The sequence below is a fragment of the Leopardus geoffroyi genome, chromosome A3 (assembly GCF_018350155.1).
Source record: "Leopardus geoffroyi isolate Oge1 chromosome A3, O.geoffroyi_Oge1_pat1.0, whole genome shotgun sequence".
Taxonomy (NCBI): Eukaryota; Metazoa; Chordata; class Mammalia; order Carnivora; family Felidae; genus Leopardus; species Leopardus geoffroyi.
The window spans coordinates 136,701,666-136,721,447 of NC_059336.1; positions in this window are offsets into that span (position 1 = coordinate 136,701,666).

Below are 19,782 nucleotides of genomic sequence, written 5' to 3' on the forward strand. Positions count from 1 at the left end.
GAAATTTTCACTGTTGTTGTCACTCTTGTTGTCGGAATTTTTAAACAATAATTCTGGAAATGCCAGCTCCAGTTGCCTGGTCCACGAGGAGAGCTGAGAGCAGCTCGGGTGTGCCGTCCGGCCTTCCATCCTGTCCTTGGTTACTGCTGGAGAACGGGCGCCTGGATGTCCTTCTCTGGGAAAATGCGAAGGACATTCTGTTGGTCCAAATGAAGCTGAAATGAAACGGGGAAACGGAAACAGAGCTGTCTCGTTTTCTGAGCTCTTTGCTCCGTGACGTTCACTCACATATTTTCTAAGAAGAAATGTTTCCTGGAAAGCTTTTACACTTTTTTCCCATTTCCCACCTACATGATTTTTTGAAATGTTGATTTATGTGAGGAAGAGAGAGAGAGAGAGAGAGAGCGGGGAAGGGGCAAAGAGAAAGAGAGAGAGAATCCCAAGTAGCCTCCGTGCTCAGCGCAGAGCCCGACGTGAGGCTCAGTCTCATGAACTGTGAGATCATGACTTGAGTCGAAATCAAGAGTCGGAGGCTTAACCAACTGAACCATCCAGGCGCCTCATGAAGTTTTAATTGACTTTGAAACAAACTGACTTTAGCAGACGCTTTTCTAAGTAGGACGTGCGTTGCGATTCCCAAGATAAATAATGGGATACTCGGAAGCCCTGGCCAGAGAGCAGGGAGAGTGGACTGTTTCTGTCCTCAGTCCTTATCTCCCTACCTCAATTCCCATGCCCCCAGATCCCCACCTTCCCTCATGCCCCCCCAGATGTTGGCTACCCCCCAGATGTTGGCTACCCAAGTCCATACACTACTGGTCCGAGGCTGCCTGAGAGGCCCTCCCCTCCCCTCTCTGTCCTTGGCCCTCATTGCCCCCTTGCATGCATGCTTTACTCATACAAACTCGCCCAGGTTCCCAATGACCCCGACTTCTCAGTCCTTCCCTTCCTTGGTCTTTCTGCCCTTGACACTGTGGATCATTCCCTTCTTCCAGAACTCCTTCCAGTGGCTTTTGCTGTGACATTTTATTGGTTCTTCTCTTCTTCTAGAATGTTCACGGGAATATTTGCAGGTTCCCGTCCATCTCCCTCTATTATCACACATTCCTTACATCAACAACATTTATTTATATTTTGCCATCCCGACTACCCTCGCTCAGCCGAGAGCCGTGTGTGTGCTCACCATCTCCAGCAGTACGCCTCTAAGACTCCTCATTCTCAACCCCACTGGCTGTCACTTAAACTCCCTGCTCTGGTTGGAGGGACCTTCTTCCCAGTTCGCCTTGACCACATAACGAGTTCTGACTTCCTTCCTGTGGCTCAACTCAGTGTCTCCTCCCGCAGGAAGCTTCCTTACTGCACACTCCCAAAGGTACCCCATGGCATCTCATGCACACTTCCATCCCATTGGCCAAGACCTTGGGGTACCTGCTTGTCCGGTGTGAGAGATGAGCTCCTGAAGGCAGGGGACACGTGTCACTGACCATACGAACTCGGACACTGCTTGGCAATTTGGGTCTGGAAAACTATTTAAAACAGGAGTCAGGGGAAGTCTCAGAGTGTTTGGTTCGCGGCTGTTATTAAAGCTCTGGCCAAATTCTTGCTAAAATCTCCATGTAAAAACAGAAGGGACAAAAGGGGGCAGAAACTACCAACAACAAATAAACTAAATGACAATAACTCTGTAAAGACATCTATCATCGTCATGACCTTTCTTCCAACTTGAACACCAGTGGAACTTGGGAGACAGAGACAGAGACAGAGAGGTTTCTCTTGTGTCTTGTGAAACAGATCAGTAGATATAGTACCAACCGGCAAAGGTGGACTTTCCCTATATGTTTGGTTAGAGAAAAATAAAAGAAGAAGAAAAACAAAAAAACCCAAAAAACAAAACAGGACACCGAAAGGTTAACTCAGGTTCTCTATTAGTACTGAGATCATTTTTCTCCTTAGTCGCTGTGTGTTTTTTAACAATTTTCCTTAACGAGCTTTGTAGTACTTTACAACCCGGGAGAATGTGTTTGAAACATTTGACGGATAAACAGAAAGCCACCAAAAAGACCAGAAAGAGACTGGCCATGTTCAAATCTGAAACTTCAAAGCCAAAATCTCTTCGCCATAAAATAGCTTTCGAAGACGACGTACGGAGACTTCCTCCGGCCCCACGTCAAGGCTCCACCTCCTACGAAGGAGCGATGATGCCCTCGAATGCCTGTCTTCCGGAGGAGGTAAGAGTTACTGTCGGGGTGCGGGCGGGCAGGAAAAATGTTAGCAGCTATTGATTGCAATTAACTGGGCCACGGATGGGTGTGTGACTCCAAGTGAGCCCTGCTATTTAGTAAATGGGGCAAGACTCTCAAAGATTAATGGGGGCTGTCGATAGGGCGGTGGGCTTGGGCCCGGAGGGTCACATACCTCCATTTTTCCCGCTTCCAAAGTGAAATGATCAGAGAAACACGGGCAGACGTCACGTGAGTGAAGAAAGGGATCAATGCCGCCCATCATATCCCGTCCCTAATCACCACGACCGAGCCCAGAGAAAAACAGAGCTCCTTTCACCGATGTCCTGAAGTGCACGGCCTGGACGCCTTCTGCAATTAAATCTGCTTGCGCGATTCTGTTTGCTTCCTGCCCGGTGCTCTTCTTTCTGGCTCCCTTTCACAGAGCCTGGGCACACCCCTTCCTTCACTGCGGTCCCTTCTGGAGAGGTGACCGTCCCGGTTGCAAAGGCAAGGGCACCTGAGAGGGCCCCCCCTCCCCCTGCATCCTTCTTACCTCGTGCCGAGCGCGTGGCCAGGAATGTGGATGAGTCCCATGAGGATCAATCGGGTAGAAGTCGTTTCTCCCGGGCATCGGGACAGAATCAGGAGACACCAGACGACTTGCTAGCCTCCTCCACGTTTGCTCCTCGCTTAGGAGCGTGCACCTGTCTCCCCATCCATCTGCCCGTGTGAGCGGCTACTGAGATAAATGGCATAATTCTCAGAGCCAATGAAAGGATGCAGGAAATTCAGAATGGGGGCAGCAGCCATGACATAGAAAAGCCAAGGTTTCAGAGGCAGGGCTGGTACCCGGTAACGTGGCCGCACAAAACCTCAGGAAACTCAAGTTTTTGGTGGGTTGATGAATTCAGCTTCGCTGGGAGTCCCGTCACCCGGAGGTCCCTTAACAGGCCGTGGTAGCAGGGAATGCGAGTTCCCCTAAATCAATATGTTTTCTCGGGGACTCTGGTGCCCCCATAAATCATCATTTGCACGGCATATTTGTGCTAATAAATCTACCTTGCAGAGAGGGAGAGAGAGGAAAGTGGTTAACAATAAACCACAGTTCTAAGCCGTAGGGAGAGTAACATCAAACCCGGGTTTCTACGGACACACACATTTGTGTGGCTGCAGTCCAATTAAACGAGTTTTCTCCCCTGGGCAGCTGTGGGCGCAGGTCGATGCAGAACCGTCTGGTGTGATGAGCCTTCCCTTGGGGACAGGGGGCTGCGAGCTACTCACGGACAGGAAGACAACCAGAAAGCAAAGCCGTCGGAGAGCCAGTTATAAGTTCATTTGTCTTGGATTCTTCTCAATTACTTTTCCTAAAAGGACAAAAATGGAGCGAGTTTATTTAGCGGTTTGGGTAGAGAAGGAAGAAATGGATTACTCAACAAAGTAAACATTCCCGCCGGAGCCCCCGGTGAAGGGAACATTCCCTCGGCAACCGGGAACATTCCTAACGAGTTAGGAAGAAGCCAGATGTGCTGATGACTTCGTGATAGCATTAGAAACATCTTCATAGGTCCCTAACCCTATTGTTGCTTCGTGGAAGAATAACTCCGTCCTTTCCTGCAAAATGTTTCGCGTCAAGGGTGCAGAGGTCTTGAAAACCATAATGAGGAAGTGTGGGCTATGGGGCCGGACAGGTTTGAGTTGGAATTCTTAGGCCATCGTCTATTCTACGTGAGATCAGTTTCCTGATCTCTGTGAGAGGGGTAGGAATGAGCACCTCCGGGGGTGCGGGGGGGTTGTTGGAAGGACGAATTGAGATAACCTGTGTTATTTCCGAAGAATGCATGAAACTGGGGAGCCCGGGGGGCTCAGTCAGTTGAGCGTCGACTTCGGCTCAGGTCATGAAATCGCAGTTCATGGGTTCGAGCCCCACGTCAGGCTCTGTGCTGACAGCTCAGGGCCTGGAGCCCGCTTCGGATTCTGTCTCCCTCTCTCTCTGCCCTTTCCTCTCTCTCGCTGTGTCTCTCTCAAAAATAAGCGAATGTGAAAAAATGATTTAAAAATGCATGAAACAGTGACAACCCAGAGCTCAGAACCAGACATATGCTGTGTGTTCAGTAGTGTTTGGGGGCTTTCTTTCCCCATCTTTAATGAAATGATGCTCATTGTTCTTTTCATGTAAAATCAGAAATCACAACGCTGGAAGGAATGTGAGAATTCACCCGTCCCATCGCTGCTCGTTCCACGTTGTGCTTAGACTTCCCCAAAGACTTTCTAGAATTGCCCAAGACGATACACTAGTTAACAGCACTTGAGAGGAGGATACAGAACTCTGAATTCTGAGTTCAACCTCTGCCCGTGACAAGCCATTCTTCTGAAAAGGGGGTTGTTGATTTATTTATTTTTTCTGTTTACCCAAAGAAAACTTGTTTATAGCTGGACATTTGAAAAGAAATTCAAATTAGAACATATAAACACAGCCCAAATCACCGTAATATATCTACATCCAGCGGGAAATGCTGCCGATGCTTCCGTGTGGGAAATGTAGGGTTGTCCGCGCAGGTTTCTAATCACACACGTGGGAGAGGAGTGGTCGTCTTCACACGCAACCGAGAAGCAAACCAAAGTCCCTTTTCCTCTTCAGATGATGGGTGTTCTGTCTTATATCCCATCCTTTCCTGACAAGCTATCTCTTAAACATCATTACCTTTTCTCTCACACGTGAAAGCAAAACCAGCTGTTTCTACCATCTTCTCTTCCCTCTAGTCAGACACAGAGCAAAGACCACTGGGGGCCAAATGCTCACTAGCCAGACTCTACTCAATTTGGAATTAATAAAGTTTTCAACCGAACTATTATTTTATTACATGGTGGAAAATATGCACCGATCCCACTGGCCAAATGTTTAAATTGTTTGGCGTCATGAAAAGCCAAGTTTAAAATAAAAATGTTTGGCAAGAAGCAGTCTCCTGATAGAAAGCATGTGTCGAAAGAAAACACGACCATAGTGAGCGTACATGCTTTTACTCTGGGTTGGTGAACTAATCATTTATCTTGATCTATATTATACATTAAGCCCCTATATTGCAATGTTTACTTGAAAAATAATGTGGCCTGATTTTGGAAAATTGTAGGATTAGATCATACAATTGCATATAATCAGATCTTTGTATGCGAACGCGGGTGTGGATTCAGAGGTATGCACAAACATTCACTGTGCATCTACGCGTGTGTGTCTGCAGAGGCAGACGGGGATATAGGTGTGTGTGAACGCTGGCCGTGCGTACCGACAGTGACGGGCAGAGAGACGTTGTTAGTGGGTGGTGTGCTGGCGCTGAGAGCTAGTCTGAGGCACGTCTGGAGGTAAAAGGGATCAAGGAAGATGGTGAGTCCCTAGACTGTTCATCCTGTGCCTCACACCAAGCTCTGTCCTTTCCGTGTGATAAATCCCTCGTCCGCACCAAATCCTAAGAGGCTGGTCTCATCTGCTTCGTTTAACAAGAGGGGAAACACGTTTAAAGAGAGGGCCTACCCTAGTATTACACAACTAGAATCAAGCCCACCTCCATGTAAATTCAAATATTCTCCGTCTTCACTGCTTTTCTTCTTCTCTGGTTTGCTCGTTGAAGAACAGGACAGATTTAAGCAGCAGGGAGGGAGCGTCTTCGATCAGGTAAAAAATAAGCAAAGGCATTTAGTCTAAAGGGACTGGGGAGTAAAGGGAATGCACTGAATCCTTAGGGAGCGCTCTGAGAAGTCTACACCGGCAGGAAGTTCCTGGAATAATGGTGACCACAAGCCAGAGTTGGAAGGAAAATCACTTTGATCATCCTGCTCTGCCCAGCGGTGGGTGACCCCGCATATTCCACACCCAGGAAGGATGTCATTTTTAACACTCCTCTCTTTGATGTGACAAAATTATTTTCGGTGTTAATCACATAACAACATTCAGTAATGATCATTGTTTTCTTGATGCATTCTTTGCTTTTTTTAATTTATTTTTATTTTTATTTTTTTAGTGTTGGTTTATTCTTTGAGAGAGAGAGAGAGAGAGAGAAAGAGACAGCGTGAGCAGGATAGGGACAGAGAGGGGGAGACACAGAATCTGAAGCAGGTTTCAGGCTCTGAGCTGTCAGCACAGAGACCAACGTGGGGCTTGAACTCACAGACCTCGAGATCACGACCTGAGCCGAAGTGGGTCACATAACCAACTGAGCCAACCAGGCACCCCACATTCTTTGCTTTTAAATGGAATGATGATTTAAATAGAAGAATACTTTTTAATTTAAAGGTATCAAAACTCGGTAAGTGATTTTGTGTACAGATTACCAACCTGCATTTATCAGCTAAAATATTCTACCTCATGGTTCGCACAGCCTCTGGCTGTTTTAAATGTTACATACTAATAAGAACCCCAAATACTTGTATTGAAGGAGAAAAATGGAAGGAATTCAAATTCCACTTTCTAATCACTGTGATAAATTAAAGTTAAATCTAAATCTACTGTTATAACAGGAATATATAGCACTCCAGTGTGGGGTCAGCAATGTGCCTGGAGTGATCCTGCCCATTTCCTAACCATTATGAGCTGGCTCAGATAGAAGTATGGAGCTCCGACCACATGGGTGGGGACAAAGCCAAGAGCAGACCCTTAAGGCTCCAACCTAGGCTGACAGTTGTCATACTTCCTCACTCCCAACTCAGCTGTATTATTATTATTGTGGTTACTGTTATTGTTCATCATCACCACCACTGCCACCATTATTTTTGGCCTTATTTTCCCCGGCATCCACAAAACACAAAGAGGAAAAAGTGTTTGTGAGCAATTTACAACACCCAACTGTTCTCCACCTTCCAGGAGATGCCAGATCTCTTGATACACTTTGGCTCTCGCGCTGGTGGAGGTAACGGGTCGTGCCCAAAGTGTGGGGGTGTGCATGGGGGACAAGTTAGAAGCCTGGGGCTGCCTAACTCCAGAGCCCCTATGTTCTGCCCCATAGGACCCCTGCAAGCACATATGAAGACACAGACTGGAATGCAGAGGGCACAACTGGACCGGGGTTAGGTCCTGTGGCTGCCTCACTGGACTTTCTCATCCAGCAGGTGATGGGGCAGCAAAGGAGTCAGCGGGAGATCACTGTAGGCTTCTGAATTTTAAAAAGTTGTGAAATGATTGGACCAACGGATGGTATTGGCCATTGCCCAGTACGGATGTGCTTGAATTCACTGAATGGTACACTTGAAAACAGTTACAATGGTAAATTTTCTATTAGGTATATTTTGCCACAATGAGAAAAAATAAAAATAACAAAGATTGGACCCAAAGTGGGATAGAGTATGAAATGGAAGGAAAACCACAGTGGGGAGACCAAGTAACCATCTACGAGATTTCCCACAAGAAAAAAATGGGAGTATTGTTGTTCTTTATGTCTTTAAGTTTATTTATTAATTTTGAGAAAGACAGAGACAGTGTGAGTGGGGGAGGGGCAGAGAGAGAGGGAGAGAGAGAATCCCAAGCAGACTCCACGCTGTCAGTGCAGAGCCCGATGTGGGGCTTGAACTCAGGAAACCAAGACATGAACTGAACCTGATCTGAACTGAACTGAAACCTGAACATGAACAAGACCCAAACTGAAACCAAGAGTTGGATGCTTAACCAACGGAGCCACCCAGGCTCCCCTTGCTTTTTTTTTTTTTTTTTTTTTAAGTATTATTCTCTTAAAAAAAAAGCAGTAACTTCAATAGTCAGGAATAACTTTGGGCAACCAAAGACATTATTATATGTCTTCCTTTTCTTGCTGGGTTTTTACTCGCGGCTAACTTTCTGTGATTTACGGGGCCTTCCGAGGAAAGCAATAAAGTCAATTAGACTCTTGTTTGCTGAAAAATAAATGCCCATCGGTTGTTCTGTGTGTTTTTACTCCAACACCCGGAAAGCCCCTCTCTCTAGCTGGAGCGCGCATCCTCCCAGATTGACCAGAAAGACAGAGCTGGGAATGTTTTCCCAGTCCTTCTGGGGCAGCCATCTTGCAGTGTGGACTCTAGATTTGGACTGGTGTTTCCTACGCAAGTTTATGCTGATTATTTTTCATTTCTATGTTCTCCATATTTGCCAAAAGGCTTCTCTGCTTAATTAGGAAAACAGGTTTGGGGAATAAAATTGCATGAACCAACAGAAAATAATTGCATCTCAGATGTGGGGTTTTAGAAAAACTGTCTGCTCATCCTTCTCTTTGGCTTCTTACCTCCGGCAACCCCCTGCCAATATGTGTCCACTGGGAAGAATATTCTAAAAGACAGCAGGTAATTAAGATGTTTTTGGCCTTGAGTAAAAGTTCCACATGATTTTTCATAGTGCAGTGGGTTTGAAAGCATCCCCATGTGCTATGAAGAACATGAAAAATCAAGCTAAAATTGAAAAAAAAAAAAAACCACAAAGAGAAAAATGGCATTTTAAAGTAGGAAATAACATTAACAATTTAGTTTAATCCCCTCGTTTTACAGTTGAGCAAACTGAGGCACGGAGAGGTTGACCAGCCACAAAGCTGGACAGAGCCAGGGTAGAGAAAAAAACCCAGATGCCCTGCATCCTGTGTTCAGGTCTTATTTCATTTTATTGAAGAAGAAGAAAATCTGTTTGCATTTTATTTCACAGTCATGATATATGAGATATGAGACGTGAGACATTATAGATTACGTATTATGTAACATGCATTATATAGAGAATTATATTATATTATTACATATCTTCAACATGTAGTTACACTTGTTTAAAGAAAAAAAAAAACATTTAAACCCTGAGCATTCTTATACTTAAAAAATGACCACGATACAAAATAATAATCCTAACGTAATATTCAGCTGGCTCAACAATATCTAAAAAGCAACCTACAATTGGGGAACCAAACTGAAGAAGTAATGAAGATACAGAATCACTCGTGTATTTATTTAATCAACAAGCACGGTCCTTCAGTCTGTTGACAATAGTCCAGGGTGAATAAATTCCACACCCATGTTTGAGTCAGAGCCCAAGGACTCCTGCAGTGACAGGGCTGTGCCTCTGGTGTGGAGCTCCGTGTAGTGGCACTTTAGCAGATGGCGCCCATGACCCAGACCTTCACTGGGCACCTACGGGGGGGGACGAATAAAACGTAGCCTCTGCCCTCGAAGAGGGAGTCTGTGGTCTGACTGGAAAGGGAGAGATTGGAAGATGACGTTTCCATCAAACGTCTCCCCGGAAGAGGCAGTGTCTGGGACCACCAGAGGGAGAGTTCCAGAAAAGTCTTGCGGTCAAGAGCAGCCCCCTGATGAGTCGGGACCAGGAAGGAGAGGACTGGGGCATGCATGTTTCTCCTAGAGGAAGAAGGAAAAGTGAAGGGAGCTGCAGGCCTCAGAAACTCCAGGACCCGAAGTAAGAGGTGAGGAGTCCTGAGCAACCAGGGAGCCTCCCGAGGACAGTAAACAGAGGATCCGTAGAGGGTTCCGGAGACACAGATACTTTCCACCTCCACACAACCACTCTGACCGCAAGAGGAGGCTGGGACAAATTGACTCTGAAAGAGTTCAAACAAGATATGGCCAGACCATGAGCCAGAGCGGTGGCCCCGAGAGGGAGAGGCAAGAGGAGATTCTAGGGACGAGGATGATGGCGGCTTGGATAGGACGTTGGAGGATGTAGGACGCTCTGCTGAGCCTCTCATGCTGGTGATGGGAGGCCCATCGGTGTCCTCGACTGCGATGACAAGAAAGTAGACTTGGAGATGAGACGAAGGGTTGGGTGATTAGATCCAGCTACGGGTCAACATTCGTGATTGAATGTGATGCCTTTGAAAAGATTCACCGTATAGAAGGTTCTATTTAAAGAGTTAGTATCATTACCAACAGCAGCAAAGTTAATAATTAACTTCCATAGCTAGTAAGTTAAATAAAATGTTTGCCTGGGCATCTCCTGTGAGTGCCTAGTTTCAGTGGAGAGTGGTGTTATCCTACCTCGCTCAAGAAGTGACTTCAGAAGAGGTCGCGGTTGGACGAGAAGAGTCTGAATCCAGAATCCCACGTTCTTTCTCGGTCCTCCTCGGTGTTGTAATATCGTGTGCGTTAGTCTAAAGTGGATATCCGTAAGCTGTATGATGCACACCTGTTGTGATGACTCATGGAAACCCCTTCAAAGACGCAGTGAGCCTCACGCCCCAGTTTTCGTGACCAAGATGCTCTGGGTCACAGGATCAGGAGGGACACTGCGGGCCCCGGCTATGTCCCAGCCCTCTGAGGACCTGTGGACTCCAAATCCGACGTGGTCCCCAACACAGTGTCTCATGGGGCTTCCTACACACCTGCCCAGACCCACCGCAGCTGCCGCCCTCTTGTCTCCTGGTCGCTGGCAATGAGGTTCTGCCAGCCTCCGCCATCCGGGGCATCTGCCACGGTCCTGGGAAACTGCTTCCGGAGGTGCTGGCCCCCAGGCGTCCCCCTGGAGCTCCCGCATCATGGGCTCACTCTCTGTGGAGGCCCAGAGAACCACAGCCGAGCGTCGCCAGTATTTTGCGGAGGATTCGTCGCACCTGCTTCGCGCGCAGCCCCCTGCCCCACCTCAGCCAGGTTCGTGAGAACAAGGAGCTGGCCTCTGACTCAGGTCAGATGACGGGCCTGCCAGCCTTTCACTGAGAACAAGCCCTTTCGCTCGTGTCCTTGGCCTTCAAGCAGCCAGACAGCCGAGCAGCTGGCCGCCTGTTCTCTTAGCCTCCAATTCTCGGTGGGCGTTGGCCCGTGGGACTCCCACAAGTCTGGGATCACTGAGCACCCCTGGAAAACGCGAGCTTGTCTCCTCACGCCTGGCTGCTCTCCAGCTTTCGCTGGACTCTGCTTTCCCACGTCCTGCAGCCCCCCTCCCCTTTCTCGCTACACGTAGAGTTTTGTTTGTTCGCTGTGTGCCTTCTCCCGTTAGGGGGTAAGCTCCATGCAGGGAGGGTTTTCCGTGATTTGTTCATACCTAGGCGTGCGTCAAAGAGAAGCTGCTTGATAGATACTTGTCGATTTACGGAATGAACGTACTGGCAATGAGGGCACCGAGCCCTCGAGTGACAGATATGACAAAGTGCACGTAGGGCATCTTAGAGCTCACCGTTGGCCTTCAAGTGCCTTGTCTTCTTGACCCCATGAGAAGCCTGTTAGGGAGCCAGGTCACCTCGACCCCATCAGGGCCCTGACACTTAGAAAGGCTCGCGGACCGACCCCAGGTTCACAGCTCTGGAATATTCTTGGCAGACTCACAGCTTGAATTCAGGTCTTCTGGCTCCTGCCCAGGACTTGCTTGCTTCCCAACAATCCTAAAGTCCTAAATGACTTTGCGAAGGTCACAGCGCTAATTTCAGCAGCCATGAACTCAGACGCCCTGCCTTCCTGCTGGCCTGGGCTCCATTTCCCCAGACTGCTTTCCAAGAGGGCAGACCACCTCGACTCAAAACCACCGGAGATGCACGAAGTGTCCCAGGAAATCCCTGCCCAAACACCCAAGAAGCAGGAGAGAAAAGGAGGCGGTATTTGAAAAAAAAAATTTGTTTTGATGGCATCTGGTTGTCTGCGAATCACCATTTTTTTTTAATGTTTATTTATTTTGAGAGAGAGAAAGAGAGCGCGAACAGGGGAATGGGAGAGAGAGAGAGAGAGAAAGGGAGAGAGAATCCCAAGCAGGCTCCACATGGTCAGCGCAGAGCCCATTGCGGGGCTCGAATCCGTGAACCGTGAGGTCATGACCTGAGCCGAAATCGGGAGTCGGACGCTTCATGGACTGAGCCACCCACGCACCCCTGTGTATCACCATCTTAGATATTATCGATTACTAATAGGTAATATCTAAATTTGGCAGTGGGGAAGTCGGTACCACACAGAGGCGCTAAGATGGGCTACTGCGTGTTCATTTTTTGTATCTCCTAAATTAATCCTCAATCATAGAATTTGACTTGCCTGAGCTGGGTCAGCTTCCCCCACCTGTTTGCGTCAAATACATTTCACACCCAGCTCTCCATCCAAGCGAAAGTGGGTGGCAAGTTATTTAAATTTTTTTTTACATTTATTTATTTTTGAGGGACAGAGAGAGACAGAGTGTGAGCAGGGGAGGGGCAGAGAGAGAGGGAGACCCAGAATCCGAAGCAGGCTCCAGGCTCCGAGCTGTCAGCGCAGAGCCCGACTCGACGCTTGAACTCACAAACTGCGAGATCATGACCTGAGCCAAAGTCAGACGCTCAACTGACGGAGCCACCCAGGAGCCCCGAGTGGCAAGTTATTTAAAAAAAAAACCCCTCTTAACTCTGTTATTTTTCCCTTTGCTGACTTCACATAAATTGCCTCTATCCTCTGGAAGAAGGAGGTTAAATCTTCTGAACTAGCCAAGAGAAGAGTACTTAACCCAGGTGATTTTGCATTTTAATTTACGGGGTGATTGATGGAGACGGAAAGATGAGCATTTCCTGCGTGGACCTCCCTCATCCTGGGACAAACTCAGATACAAGATGTGACATCTCAATCGGATTCTCCTCCCCAAACCCGTCAATAATTTAAAAAAAAAAAAAAAAAAAGCCGTGTCATGAGGCTTGTGTGGTCTTTTTACAGTTTGCCAGAAACGATTCTAGTTGCCCGTCCAATCTTTCTCTTGGTCTTTCCGTTTCTAATTTCAAGGCTTCAAAGTGACTCTTGAGAGGCACAGGGAAACACAGTCAAAGTCGCGGATGGAGATGGAGGAAAGAGCGGGGCTTCCGAAGCTGCTCCGGGCTGCTCTGCCCGCACGTTGGTAGGTTGCAAGCAACCCCACGGGGAGAAAGACGCTGGCCACCCCCCGCCCCATCGCTGTCCCCGGCGCTGACAGTCCACCCCTCGCATCTGCTGGTCGCAGTGGGCGCTCTGCAAGGAGAGAACCCTGGAGAAGGCGTTCAGGGGGGTGGACACAGGAGATCCCACGATCCTTCTGGAATTATGCAGCAGGATCTAGCCACCTGGTCCCCACCACCGTCCTTCGGGTAGCCCGGTGGGGGGTTGGGGGGGGGAGGTCTCTGCCTTCTTTGTCTTTGAGCCCCGGGGCTGGCCCAGGCGGGCTCACACAGTGGCCATTCCGTGCCGCGGCTCCCTCAAGGTGAGCGGACGAACTGCCCACTTCACAGACGTGACTGTAGAGATGCCACGATGCGTCTTACTACGGACAGTCTGGACGTGGGCCGGGGCCCTTGCAAAACCCGGATCCCGGGGTTCCCTGTTGCTGTGTGTGTGCAGAGCCGGAGAACTCCGACGGGTTCTTGGTGGACGTGAAGACACCCCTCTCGTTTCCCGGCTATAAGGAAACGGAGTCTGAGGTTGGAGGTCTGAGAAGCCACGATCACTCAACCGGGGAAGCCGCAACCCCACAGCCCGGGCACCTGCCTCCCCGCTCAGAGCTTTCTCCGTGCACCCCACTGCTTCTGGAAGGTGGCAGCCTCCCCCGTGTCAGAGTAAGCGGTTTCTCTTAACCTACACCACAGCCTGCATACAGCAGGTACTCAATAAATGCTGAGCAAGTAAGTAAATGAATACGTACATGCATGAGTGGAGGGAAGGGTGGATACACATGGCTGTAATGTCAACGAAATGGGGTCTCGCGACACGGAATCTCAAAATTCACCACGACATTCCTTAAATAAAATAACGCTTCAGCCAAAGTATCCCCATTTCCTCCCTCACGCCGCACCTGCACCAAGTGTGTGGCCGGAGCGAAGATTTTACCTCCGACGTACACGTGCGGCTCAGCCCCGGTCCTTCCCACACTGCCGTGCTGAGGGTGGAAAGTACTAGGAGCAACGAGGAACAGCCATGACAACGAGCGAGCGATACGAGTGCGCGGTGCCTCCTCGGGACATGTGCTCGCCGTCTTTTCTGTTCCTTCCGTGAAGATACGCGCGGAACAGAATGCTGTGCCCTCTGGAATGAATCCGGCGAAAGCCCGTCCCAGCCGGAGTGGTCGTGCATTTGATCTCTGCCATAACCAGTGTGATTACTGGGCTCCAGTGCGTCTCCCCCTGCCGTGCGCCTGGGAGTGCCCTACCCCCGACAGCTTTCCTGCAGGCTTCCTCTCCTCTCCTCCCCTCTGCCAGTGCCTCCGTCCGGCTGGCATCTTTTTTTTTTTTTTTTTTTCCTGTGGGTTAAAAAATTTTTTGTTTTAATGTTCACCTATTGTTTTTATTATGAAATTTGTAGTCAAATTGGTTTCGTACAACACCCAGGGCTCATCCCAACAGGTGCCCTCCTCAATGCCCCTCACCCACCCTCCCCTGCTTCTCACCCCCCCCCCATCAACCCTCAGTTTATTCTCAGTTTTTAGGAGTCTCTTCTACAGAGAATAAGGCAACAGCTGTAACCAGTCCTTGAGAAAGTGTTCCTCTCTCCGCCTTGTACACCTGCAATGCGGCTTCCAGAATGGTCTTTCTAGAGCACTATTTGGTCCTGTGACTCCCCTCCTGCTTAAAACCTTCTGCACCAGTCCACCGCCTACGAGGGCATCCGTTTCAGGACATGTGTGGAAAAGTGTGAATTGCAAAAAATACCCCAGGCTGGTTTTCTTGGGGGTTTTTGTTTGTTTGTTTTCTTTTATGCTAGAGATGATACATCTTAGACGAATGTATACACTTTTTTAATGTTTATTTATTTTTGAGAGAGAGAGAGAGAGACAGAGCATGAACGGGGAAGGGTCAGAGAGAGAGGAAGACACAGAATCCGAAGCAGGCTCCAGGCTCCGAGCCGTCAGCACAGAGCCCGACGCGGGGCTCGAACCCACAGACCGCAAGATCGTGACCTAAGCCGAAGTCGGACGCTCAACCGACAGAGCCACCCGGACCCCCAGAATGTATAGACTGTGCAGCCAGACTGCCTGATGCCGAGGCTCAGTTCTGCTACTTACAAGCAGCAAGAATCATTTGTCCTCCCCTGAGGAAGGGCCATTAACCGTGCTCTCCTCGTGGGTCACTGGGAGCATGGAGTGGGTCTCCGCACCCAAAGCGCTTGGGACGCTGGCCGGACCCGGCTCTGTGTTAGTATCAGTGCTCGTGGCCCCTGTAGCCGTCACGGCAAAGAAAATTCCTCCCGCTCTGAGTCCCGTCTGCTGGGCAAACAGACATGTCCGTGCCGGCACCTGCCCACTGTTTTCTGAAGGTCCTGGGCTGTGCGCCTGGGAGCGATGGGCTCCCGGGCTCAAGGCTGCAGGGAGGCGTCTGTGTGCCCAGGGACGCGTGCTGCCTGGCTGCCCGCTCTCCCCCGCCCCTCAGCCTGGCTGGGAGCCTCCCCCACGGTGCCCCCAGCAGCTTCTTTCCACACGGTTCCACGGGCCAGTCCGCCCCGAGCTTTAGCCTCGCGTCCGGGAGGCCGTGAGGGACAAGGCCCAGCCCTGTGCCTCTACGGGACGCACAGGACGTCGTGCCCTGGACTAAAGGCTCCATGTTGCCTCACACCTTTTTGATTCAGGGACCTCGCGGTCCTTTGAGGATCTTCAGTATAAAGTGGGAGGGGAAGAAAACGTTCCATTTCAGACTCTTCTACGACAAACGGGTATCTGAATGAACTCTGGGCCTGCGGAAACATCGACCTGAGGCCCCTGCTGCCCCCTCCAGTGCTCACCTGCCTCACTTACCTGCCTTTCCGGAACACCAGACACCCGTGCCGCCATACCCGAGACACTCTGTGACTCCCCTTCTCTGACCAGCGACCTCCCGTGCATCCTTCAAAACCCTTACCAGATGCCCCTTCTTCTGAAATCTCTCCCCACAGAAAGTTCCTTCCCCTAGACTTCCCTGCAAGATAACTGGCTGTCCAAGCAAGAGGAAAGGGCCGTAGGACTCTCTGTCCAAACGAGACCAGCGAGCACCTGAGGGGAGCACCCTCACGTCTGCAAGGAGCACAGCTCCCCAGACCAGGTCCTTCCGTTCCCTTCGTGCATCGTTTTTACCGGGCGAAAACCACGTCCCTGGCTTCGTGATGCGCCCAAAACGGCTGATGAAGCTTTTCCTTTTGTTACTGCAGACAGCCAATTCCAAATGTTTAGTTTTCCTAGTGGGGAGATTTGGAGTCGGAGACGTGACCTCCCCTCCTGGTGTCCAGACGCATCGTAGGGTCTGAAGTGATGCCCTGATCCTCTGAGCCTCTGTCTTCCCCTGGGACGCTGGGCTCCAGCCCGCTCCGGGGGGAAGGCAGAGAGGAAGTGCTCCTTCCTCCCTCTGGCCAAAGAGCACAGGGACCCCATCACCGTCCCCTGCCCCGGGATTGCTTCAGCGCTGCTGGGGTTCCGGGCAACGGGGGTTTGTCTTCTGACAGCCCTAATGAAGTCCAACTTCAGGCAGGACCGATGGGGGGAGTTTCTGCCCTCCAAGGAGGCCTGATACTCCTTCCCCAAATGGGCCCGTTTGGCCCACGCTGGAGCCGCCTCGCCTTGACAGGTACTTGATAACTGGACGACTTTTTCTTGCCCTGGGGCTCTCATTCCAGCTAGGGAACAGCCAGACGCCGGGAAAACCACCGCAGGGTCGAACAAAAGCATCTTCTTTGAGTGGATATTGGTTCCCAGCGGTCTAGTAAATAAATCTCGCTTCTGCCAAGACGAGGAGCGATCACCCCCCACGATGATGCGCTCACCTCCACTTTCCTCCCCGAATTCCCGCAGTCAGCCTGCCAGTCAGGCAGGGGAGTAGTGTCCCCATTGCAGAGGGGAGAAATCTGAGGCTCCAGGAGCAGGTGGCTTGTGTAGGTGACACATGCTAATGGGACAGCTGGCAAGGAAGGCAAGTCTAATAGTGCCTGGGTTTTTAAATTACACCATGTTGAAATGAAAATAATTGCCTTTCCTATGGAAACAAAATGATTTTCCGCAAGTGCATGATAATTGTTAGTGTTACTGCAAACCAGATACATTATTTGCATCGTGTCTGTTCCTCAGGAACATTTTTGGAACGCGGATAGTAGATTCTGCCGGCCACTGAATCTCCGAGAAGTGAAATAACCTGCTGGGAGGCACAGGGCGAGCAAACCCAGAGGAGCTGGGTTTCCAGCTGAGGGAGCGCCCCCAGCCCCCGCAGCCCGAGACCAGGGACAGTCAGGGACGCCTGCTGGTAAATCCCCTCCCTCTGGGGGCCCAGAGCCAAGAGGCCAAAAGCCCCCACCGTCCATGAGTTTGTGTCCAGCAACATAATCACAGGGGTCCTGGGGGGCTCAGGCGGTTAAGCGTCCGACTCTTGACTTCAGCTCAGGTCATGATCTCACAGTTCCTGGGTTCGAGCCCCGCGTCGAGCTCTGTGCTGACAGCTCAGAGCCTGGAACCTGCTTCGGATTCCGTGCCTCCCTCTCTCTCTCTGCTCCTCCTCCGCTCGTGCTCCCTTTCTCAAAAATGAATAAACATTTTAAATGTTTTGAAAAAAGTAGCCTCTTCTTGCGGCCAAAATGTCTAAAGTCTACCGAATGTTTGGTTTTAAGCCTGGCATCCCAATATTTGGAGGCAAAGCTAAGATGTCATGGTACTCGTAGAGCAATTTCGAACTCTGTTTAGGGGGGCAGGGGTGCCCCAAGCAAAGAATTTGGATGGGGTCGGCACATTAAAAGGACCAAAGAAGTCCCTCTGAACCAGCGATATCTGGCAGGCACACTGAGGACGTCGCAGCCAGCCTGCCTGCTTTGCTGGACACCTGAAGGACCCGGGCCTTACGAGAAAGAAAATTCGACAGGACAGGCTTGCCTTGCTCTGACTCAAGCATCAGACGAAGAGAATTATTCTCCGAAAATGTCCGGGACGTGGGATCTGCTGCTGGACAGGATCGAAGTCTACAGTTAAACTCAGAAAATAAATAAATAAATAAATAAATAAGTGGCTTCACCTCCTTGGCCCAAGGTGGTTACCGCGGTTCCTCCTCCGCGAGCAAAGGACAGAGACTGCAAGGGTCTGCAGCAGGCAGGGGACAGGTTCTCATCGCTCCCCCCGCTCTGGGATCTCACACCATGGCCCTGTTGCCAGACCTCCGCACACTCGGCGTCTGGGCTCTCGGGCACCGATCTGAGCCACTCGCCACTGGCCCCTTTTAGAGTCCATGGAAATGCTTTCACGAATTCATCTCACACATATTAACTGAGCACCTACTATGTGCCAGGCCCCGTTCTAGGTTCTGGGCTTACGTGGACAAAGCCCACAGAAACCCAGGTAGTTACGGAGTTTGCAAACCGGTGGGAGGGAGAGGAGAAGGGGGCAGGGCAGGAGATCCCTGGAGAATGAGTCCCAGGCAGAAGGGATGGAGAGGAAAAGTCCCCGAGGGGCCCGTGAGGCCGGCACATCCGAGGAGCGCACAACAAGAGGCCAGTGAGGCCAGAACCAACAGAGCAAGACCAGCGTCGTTGAGTCGAGAGGTCCGAGATGTGACAGGGACGGAGGGCGGGGGACCGAGGGCGTCCCGAGGGCTCTGGCTTTCGAGGAGGCAAAGGGGTTTCAACCAGAAGAGGGACTGATGTGGCTTGAATTTTGTCAGGGCACTTCGGCTGCCGCGTGAGGCTCGGTGGAGAAGCTCCCAGAACAATCCGGGCAGGAGGTCATGGTCTCTTGGGCCAGATAACGCTTGTTGAGATTTCAGAATATATATCTGAAGGGCAGCGAGTGGGACTTGCCGACAGAGGGAGCGAGAGAACGTGCAACCAGACGTCCCGCTTCGCCTGGCCCGGCTCTGCGGTGGGGGCCCCCGGTGGCCGGGGAGGAATTCTTTGGGTTCGGTGTAGACGTGCTGCCTCTGGGGGGTTCTTAGAGATATAGGGGGGGATATCGAGTCTGCAACCCACAAAGCTGGATTCCGGGGAGAGGTTGAGCTGGCGGTGTAAATCCCGGCCTCGTGAACAGATAGACGGTGTTTCAACAGAGGGAGGCAGACGGGCTTGTGGGGGGACAGGCCAGGAAACGGGAGAGGCCGGCGGCCGAGCTGGGGGCGCTCCGTGCTGAGCGGAGGAGAAGGGGGCAGGATGGCAGGGGCAGCGGGGACAGGAGTCAGGGGCAGAGGGGACAGGAGAAGCCAGCAGGGGACCCGGAGCACAAGTGAGCCCCGGGCCCCAAAGCGTGCTGCCCCAGGAGCCAGGCGATGGTGGCAGGTGGCACCAGCGGGGTCGTGACCCTGGGGGCAGGGCCGTGAGCGGACGATCCCCCCGCTGGATGGAGCACCAGGGGGCCACTGTGACTTTGGAGCCGTGGCCAAGGAATTGCGTGGCGAAGGCAGGGGGGTGGCCTGGCAGGAGGGAAGCGTAGGAGCTGCTCCCACGGACAGCACGTTCTAGAAGCTGTGCTGTGAACGACCCAACAGCCAGGCTGGCAGGGCTGGAGAAAAGGTGTGAAGAGCGGGATGCCCTTGCTCCTGTCCCCTCTGTCCCCGCGTCCTGTCCCCTCTGCCCCTGACGTCTGTCCTGGTGTCCTTTGCTCCTGTCCCCTCTGCCCCCGAGTCCTGTCCCCTCTGTCCCTGACTCCTGTCCTGCTGTCCCTTGCTCCTGTCCCCACTGTCCCTGACTCCTGTCCCCTCTGCCCCTGACTCCTGTCCTG